At 51.5% G+C, this 7,546-nt stretch overlaps 1 pseudogene; it reads right to left on the bottom strand.

The window, feature by feature from the left end:
- Positions 1-374: 374 nt before the first annotated feature.
- Positions 375-1,833, bottom strand: LOC123058894 (tyrosine decarboxylase 1-like; annotated as a pseudogene).
- Positions 1,834-7,546: the final 5,713 nt, after the last annotated feature.

Genomic DNA, 7,546 nt, shown 5'->3' with positions numbered 1-7,546 from the left:
CAGGACAGAGGAGGTGGGGTGGTGTTCGCCGGTTCGTACAGACGTACAGTATAGCCTGTAAGCGTCAAATACTATGAATTGGGAGTTGCCAACCTATTATAGTTGTGCAATTTGAATGAAGCTCAACCCCTTTTCAGTCAAATGTGGAATAGACACTCCCTCAAACTTCTCAAAAGATAATCTTTATTGCATTCTTGATGCTTCATATGCACTAGAATGCTCTTATATTATGGGACTGGGTGAGTACATGGATTTTTTTTTGAAAGGACATGGATTTTATTTGGTTGTGCATATGTTGCAATTCATGCTTACCGAATCCCATATTCTCAGTATTTATCTCAGCGCACGTTCGGTTCCTAGTCATGCCCGGAGTCCTAAGGGAGGGCGCCGACCTCCTCGGCCTTCTCCCGGACAAGCTCCCACGTGTCTTGGACGTGCTGCATCTCCGTCATGGCTCCGCCCACAGCCATACGGATAACAAACTTGCCGTCCACCACGAAGTGCGTCATGAACGCCCTCCCGCTAGCGTTCACCGCCACGAGGAGCCTACGGTTCAAGCCATCACCGTCGCCGTCGTGCCCTGGACGGAGGCGGAAGGTCACGAGGGAGAACCTCGTCGGCGCTACCACCTCGAACCGCCCGTCGGCCTTCAGCTCCTGCTCGAACCACCTGGCCATCTCGACGTGCCGCCGTACGTACGCCCGCATGCCCGCCCCGCCGTAGCGGCGCAGGACCACCCACAGCTTCATGGCGCGGGACGGCCGCGACAGCGCGATCTGCCAGTCCTTGTAGTCCACCACGCCCGCGCCTGCACTTTCTTCTGTGACGTTGCTGAGCTACTCTGGGTTGGTGGACAGCGCGGAGGGTGAGCGCGGCCGGGCTCGCCACCCATAGGCAGCAGCACTCCATGTTGGTGAGGAACCACTTGTGCGGGTTCATGCTCACCGAGTCCGCGAGCTCGGCGCCGTCGATGTGATGCTGGAACTCGGGGCAGATCAGGGCGCTGCCGGCGTACGCGGCGTCGACGTGCAGCCACATGCCGTGCCTCCGCGCCAGCTCCCCGAGGTCCCGCACCGTGCCGACCGTGGCGCACAGGTACAGCGGCACGAGCCCGCTGGCCACGTCGGCCTCCACCGCGTCGCGGACGCTGTCCGTGGTGAGGCCGTAGCCCGACGCTGCCGACGTCCGGATGACGCGGAAGTTAGACCGCGGGATCCCCACGATCCTCGCGCCCTTCTGGAACGTGGAGTGGCTCTGGTCCGAGGCGTAGACCACCAGCCTCAGGATGCCCTCGTGGCCGAGCCTGCTCAGCGCGCGATCGCGCGCGGCCGCGAGCGTGCACACCACGGCCTCGCAGGTGCTCCCGTGCAGCACGCCGCCGCAGCCGCCGGAGAAGAGGAGACGGTCCGGGAGGCCCACCAGCTTGCCCATCCAGTCCACCACGGCGCTCTCGAGCTCGGTCGCGGCCGGCGAGGCGGCCCGCATGAATGGCACAACGTTGAGCCCGGTGGAGAGCATCTCGCCGGCGAACCCGGCCGTGCTGGCGTTCATGGGGAAGTAGCCGAAGAACTTGGGGCTCTGCCAGTGGGTCAGTGCCGGGACGATGTGAGACCGTACCTCCTCCAGTATCACGTCGATGGGCTCGCCGTTCTCGGGCGGCGCGTCGGGTAGAAGCGCACGGAGGCACCCTGGCAAGGACTGGGGCTGGACCGGATACGTCTCGACGTCACGGTAGTACTCGGCGAGGAAGTTGATCACGGCGCGCGACTCCCCGGCGAAGGTCTCGGGGTCCAGTGACGATAGCACGTCAAATGGTGCTCCACCCGTCGCCATGGTATGTATCTACGCTTGCTGGTTCTCGTACACGTGAGAAGGAAACGGGCTGGAGTACTTTGTGATTGTTTTTTTTTTTTTGAGCATGAGTACTTTGTGATTGGGCTCGGTCTTCTGGCAAGTGTGCCCGTCGTGTTTATATATTAGGACTTTGCTAGACGTACGGAGTTTTACGGGGGATTTACAGGTTGCTTAACATTGATTGGTCAAGAATTGATTAAGACGCACGGGTCCATTGATGGAAATCAGAGAGGGCCAATTAGAAGAACACGCAGTCCTCAACATGTAAAAACCTGTACTACCTTCGTTTCAGTTTACAAGTCCTACGCATATATCTAGGTTGTCAATTTTATCATCCTAATATAAATTATATAACATAAAAAGTATACCATTTGAAAATAGAAACTTCAAAGTTTATGTTGGTATATTTTTTGTAATATATGACTTACATTAGGTTAGTCAAATTGACGATCTAGGGGTACGCACACGTCCTGTAAACTGAAAGAGAGGCAGTAGAATGTACCTGTACGTATGTGCCAGCCAATCAATGTTAAGCAACCTGTAAATCACCGTAAAACTCCGTACGTCTAGCAAAGTCCATATTGTACTCTCTAGAAAGCAGTAATTCTATATGTACGAACAAGTTACGAAGCCGTATCTAACTTTATCCCCCCACCCCCCCACACACACATCCACCCACCCACCCCACCCACCTCTGATTTCTGATTTCTAGGGGTGTGGGCCCCGAGTCCCCTAGTCCCAATTTCCCAATCACAGGTTGGCGCCTGGTTATCTACGTAGTAAAACTTAACGTAAGCTTCAGTAGGGGATGTACCATTGCTCGTCAAAAGACGTACTACGTCGGGTGTGTTAGGCGTGTGTGCGCATTATACGTACTCCTGCATGCGTGTGTTAGGCGTATTCAAGAAATGCATACGCCGAGCAATCACCCAAAAGGCCGCTGATCAGCCTGATCTGGTGGTTGTACAGATACTCTACTTGTCGTACAGCTAGAGCGAGCACAAATCATCAGATCATCTTCATTGTAATCTGTTCGGCTGCTCTCCAAGTATCCATCAAACGGTTCACCTAAATTCATACTGCAAGGATCCATCTCCTTAGAGCATCTCTAGCAGATCTTTTATATCGCGAACTCTTATAGGGGCCGAAAACAGCCGTGATAGAACAAGAACCGAATATGAACCCGCAAAACTTGAAATCACACATTCGCGCGAGAAATTGAACTAGTTCAGTAGAACTACTAGCACTTGATCATCTTAAAAAGTCATACAAAGTAGAATTTTTTTTCAACTAATATTTATAGTAGCAGGCGCCACCGTAACCCTAATTACAAAATTGGGCTCACCGGAGCCGGGGGGATTGCGGCGGCGATCCTGCGGCGGCGGAGGAGCTCAGTCCTCGTCGTCGGAGACGAGGTCAACGTAGACCTCGTCCTACTTCTTGGCTACGCGGCGCCACTCTTCCATGTTGGTCGTGAACTCCTGCACCGCTGCCATCCCCTGCTCGAGGAAGATTGTGTCGATGTCGGCGTCCCGTGGACGGTGCTGCTCTGCCTCCTTCTCCTCTTGCGCAGAGCGCACGACGATGGCGGCCTCCGTGACGTCCGCCTCCGCTTGGGGCCGCCGCCACCGCTGGCACCGCGACCCGCCGACCACATTCCGTGCCACATCGAGAGAGGGGAGGGGGAATTGAAGTAGCCGACGGCGAGAAATCAAGAGGGGGGATTGGGAATTGCGGCGGCGGGCGGATATGGTTTCGACCCGTATTTCAGCCGCAAAACCCTTGCATATACTACGCAGGAGCGAGAGGGGGGTGTGGTTTGCGGGTCACTGTACAATAATGTACGGGGCGGACGACTATAGCATGTGGTCCTGAAGTTGCTATTGTTTGCTGCCGGCCGCCTCTTCGGCCATGGCGGTGGAGACAACGGGATGCGTGGTGACCATGAACAATTGGTGTGACACATCGCACATGTGTACTTTATTATGCTCCGGTGTCTCGTCTTGTTACTCCCTCCAGTCCTTTTTACTGTGTATATAAGGATTGTCTGAAGTCAAACTTCGTAAAGTTTGATCATAGTTATATAAAAAAAATATTAACATCTATAATGCTAAATTTATACAATATGAAAAATAAAGTCATGATGCATCTAATGTTGTTCATTTCACATTCTAAATGTTTGTATTTTTTTTTATAAATTTGGTCAAAGTTTACGAGATTTGACTTTAGACAAATCGTATATGCAAACTAAAAAGGATCGGAGGGAGTACATCAGTATAATCATATCTTCTCTTGGTTTCCCTTGTAATCTGGTGTTGTAACTTGTAGTCATGTAGGGCTCAACTTTCAGCTAAGAAGCAGGGCCGGGGGACGCAGCTTCGGTGCCTTAAAGGCACCTGCCTTTGGGTCACTGACATGTGGACCAGCCACCTGTTGGGTCCACATGTCATAGACACAAAGGCAGGTGCCTTAAGGCACCGAAGCATTGTCCAGGGCCGGGAAATGTTTGCAGAACACAAAATACAACGCATCATCCGCGTGAAAAGATGTAATTCACAATAATGCAAGAAAATAGAGGCTAGAACTGACACGTGATGACACAAAAATGATAAACAAGCTCAGCATGGCTAACAGACAAGTTAAACAATCTTAATGCGAATCAGAAACTGGTTGGATGGTTACGAGCACAGTGATATTCCCAACAGGTTTAAGTCATAGACTTAACATCGGCGCTCGCATTTTTTCTAGATTTATTTTAGGTGTTTTGGCGATATGTGTTTAGCGGGACGGAACGTTCCTGTCAACGAAGACATCTGTATCGACTTCGTCAATTTCAAGATGATATGTCGGCTCACTCTCCTCCCGGGTCACACACACGTGCAGCTCCGGAGGATCCCTAACCCTAGAACCAGAGGCCCTCGATCTAACCCCCTCCCCCGGCCGTCGAAGCTGGCGGGTGCTCGCGGTGCTCCTCGACGGGCCATCTTCACGCGGAGGCGGGCTGTTTCCGGGGCTGCGGTGGTGGTGGTGTGGCCGGCGGCGCAAGAGCTCGGCGAACCCGCTGGCGCGGTGGAGCGGCGGATCCCGACGAGATAGGCAGCAGGGAGGCGATGCAGGTGTGTGCCGGAGCAAAGCTGGTGGCGGCGGCGCGTGTCCACAGCCATGGAGGCCGTGGCGCTGAGGAGGCCCAACCAGGAAGGAGATCCTGGCGGGCAGCGACCGGCCGGCCACCTCCGCGTCCGTGGACGGGCGATAATGCTCTTCCGACAGAGTTGGCGCTGGAGTTGGTGAGATGGGGCGGCTCAGATCTGAGTCTGGCTCGATCTGGGGGAGGGGTTGGTTCCCTCGCGTGGTTGTCCCTGCAATGGGTGACGGCCGGCGCGGTGGTCTTGCCCGTGCCCGAGGTGAAGCGAGGTTGTTGCTGCTATCCTAGTCTGCGCTGGTGGTGATGTTTGTGTCGGGCTCTCTCTGCTGTGCAAAGTGTTGGTGGACCACGGCGGTGCGGCTTCTTTGGCAAGGTGTTGCGGTGGCGGCGGTGTGAGGCTTCATGGACGGTGCTGCCCCAAAGCCTTGGAGGGGTGGAAATGGGCGGTGATACGGATGAAAATCATGCCCGGTTCTTACCTGGCCGGTGGTGATGGCGCCCGCGGGTGTTATCCCCTCCTCGGAGGCGTCGCCGAGAAGTGTCGTCATCTCCCTCACTCGCTTGGTGATGGCAGGTGTCTCCGGGCGAAAGCCTAGATTCGGTGCAGGATCAGCACGATGGCGGCGTCATCGACGTCGTTCCTCTGTTGGGAGCATCGTGCTCGGAGATATGATTTGGAGGTCCCATGTTGCACTCCTCCGGTGTTCGCCGTTGTCCATGATTGATCTTCCGAGGGGCAATGTACGGCCATTGCATGTGAATTCAAGACGATGCCTTTCTCGGGGCGGATCGAGTCCTGCCATGCTCTTGCCACCTCCTTTTAGGCATAAAAGGGGGATGGTGCGTCGACAAGGCATGCTCGGTGAAGATGCTGTTCTTCGAAGGTGGCCGATGGCGCCCGAGACGCAGCGAGGTTTTTTTTGGTTTTGGGAAAGCTCTTTTGCTTTGTAGTCGTGTTGTCATTGGTGGTTGTCTTCGGACTAGCTCTGGTGTGGAGTTCATGCTACACTCATTGTTCGCAGCGAGCAGTAGTCGTCTTGTATTGCAATTCTCTTCTTCTATAAAGCTATGGTACGCAATTTGCGTACTCTCGAAAAAAAGATGATATGCCGGCTCATGCATTCTTGAAGATTTAGTCTAACTGCAACCGAGTATTTTTCTTCTTGTTTCCTGCAGTCACCATCTAAATGAGAATTATTATTGCTGCTAGAAGGGTTAGGCGTGGTGAACCAACCTGTGGTTGGATGGTTAGAGAGACAATAGTATCTCCAGCCAATCCATGGCCACACGCACACACACAAAACCTGGGCCTCGTCCGCCATTTCACACCGGCCACGGGTGTGACCTCTGATGGTAGACACGAGGCCCTCCGAGGTGACCTCCCACGCGGCGTTTTCGGCCAAGGAGGCGGCAGCCAAGAGCAGCGTGGGCGGGAGGCGGCAAGTCGACAACGGGCTGACGAGGTTGGGGACAAGGGTAGGGCGGGTGGGACATGGTCAACAACAGGTAAAGGGAGACGATGTGGTCGGGCATTTTTCCTTTGAAGTAGATAAGGGAGTGGTTGACATGTGGGTCAAGATGGGCTGGGCCGACATGGTGGACGTGCCTATGCCTATCCAGACAATCCTATTTCCCGCATATGACAGGGAATGGCGACCAAACGCTTACCCCCCGTGTGCCTTGTCCTCTGTATGGGCCGGCCCATTCCGGGTTTTTCTCACCGATTTTGGTCCCCGAACAAGTCTTTTTGGGGAATTTTTATGTTTTATGTTTTTCCTTTTCCCCTTTTGTATTTTTCATTTTTCTTCCCTGGTTATTCCTTTTTAAAAATCACTAACTAAAATCATGAAACAATTTTTGAATTCATGTACTGTTTTGAAACCGTGAAAAAATATTAAATATTGTGAATTTTTTTCGAATTTAGATTTTTTTGAAAAAAATTGTGAACACTTTTTTAAAAATCATAAATATTTTTTGAAAGTCGTGAATATTTTTCAATGAGACAATTTTTTAATGAAATTTATGAAGAATTTTTAAATCCGTAAACATTGTTTTGAAATTAGTGAACATTTTACAATCTCAGGATTTGTTTTTGAAATTAGTGCACATTATTTGAATTCACAAATGTTTTTTGAAAGTTGTGAACATTTTTTAACTCATTTTGTTTAAATTCGTGGACATTTTTTTAGACTCGATGTTTTTTTTGAATTTGTGAACGTTTTTTAAATCACGAACAATTTTGAAATCATGAACATTTTAGGAAGTCACGATTTTTTGAATCTGCGACCATTTTTCAAAAAAAATTAACATTATTTGAAATTTATTAACCATTTTCAATTCTTGGACATTCTATGAATTTTATTAAAAAGAGAAGGAACAATAGGAAAAAAAGAAGGTACATGCAATGCCCGGCGCACTTAGGTGTAGCACGCTGGCGGGGGGTGCACGATTGTTTGATTTCCACCACATAGGTCGCTAAATAGGAGCTCCCGTCCAGACACACCTATATGGCCATCCATATATGAGCTAAGTTTGAGGGTGTTGGAT

This window comes from Triticum aestivum, chromosome 3A (assembly GCF_018294505.1).
Source record: "Triticum aestivum cultivar Chinese Spring chromosome 3A, IWGSC CS RefSeq v2.1, whole genome shotgun sequence".
Classification (NCBI taxonomy): domain Eukaryota; kingdom Viridiplantae; phylum Streptophyta; class Magnoliopsida; order Poales; family Poaceae; genus Triticum; species Triticum aestivum.
The sequence above is the reverse complement of the archived record's forward strand: the minus strand, read 5'-3'. Positions and strand labels throughout refer to the sequence as shown.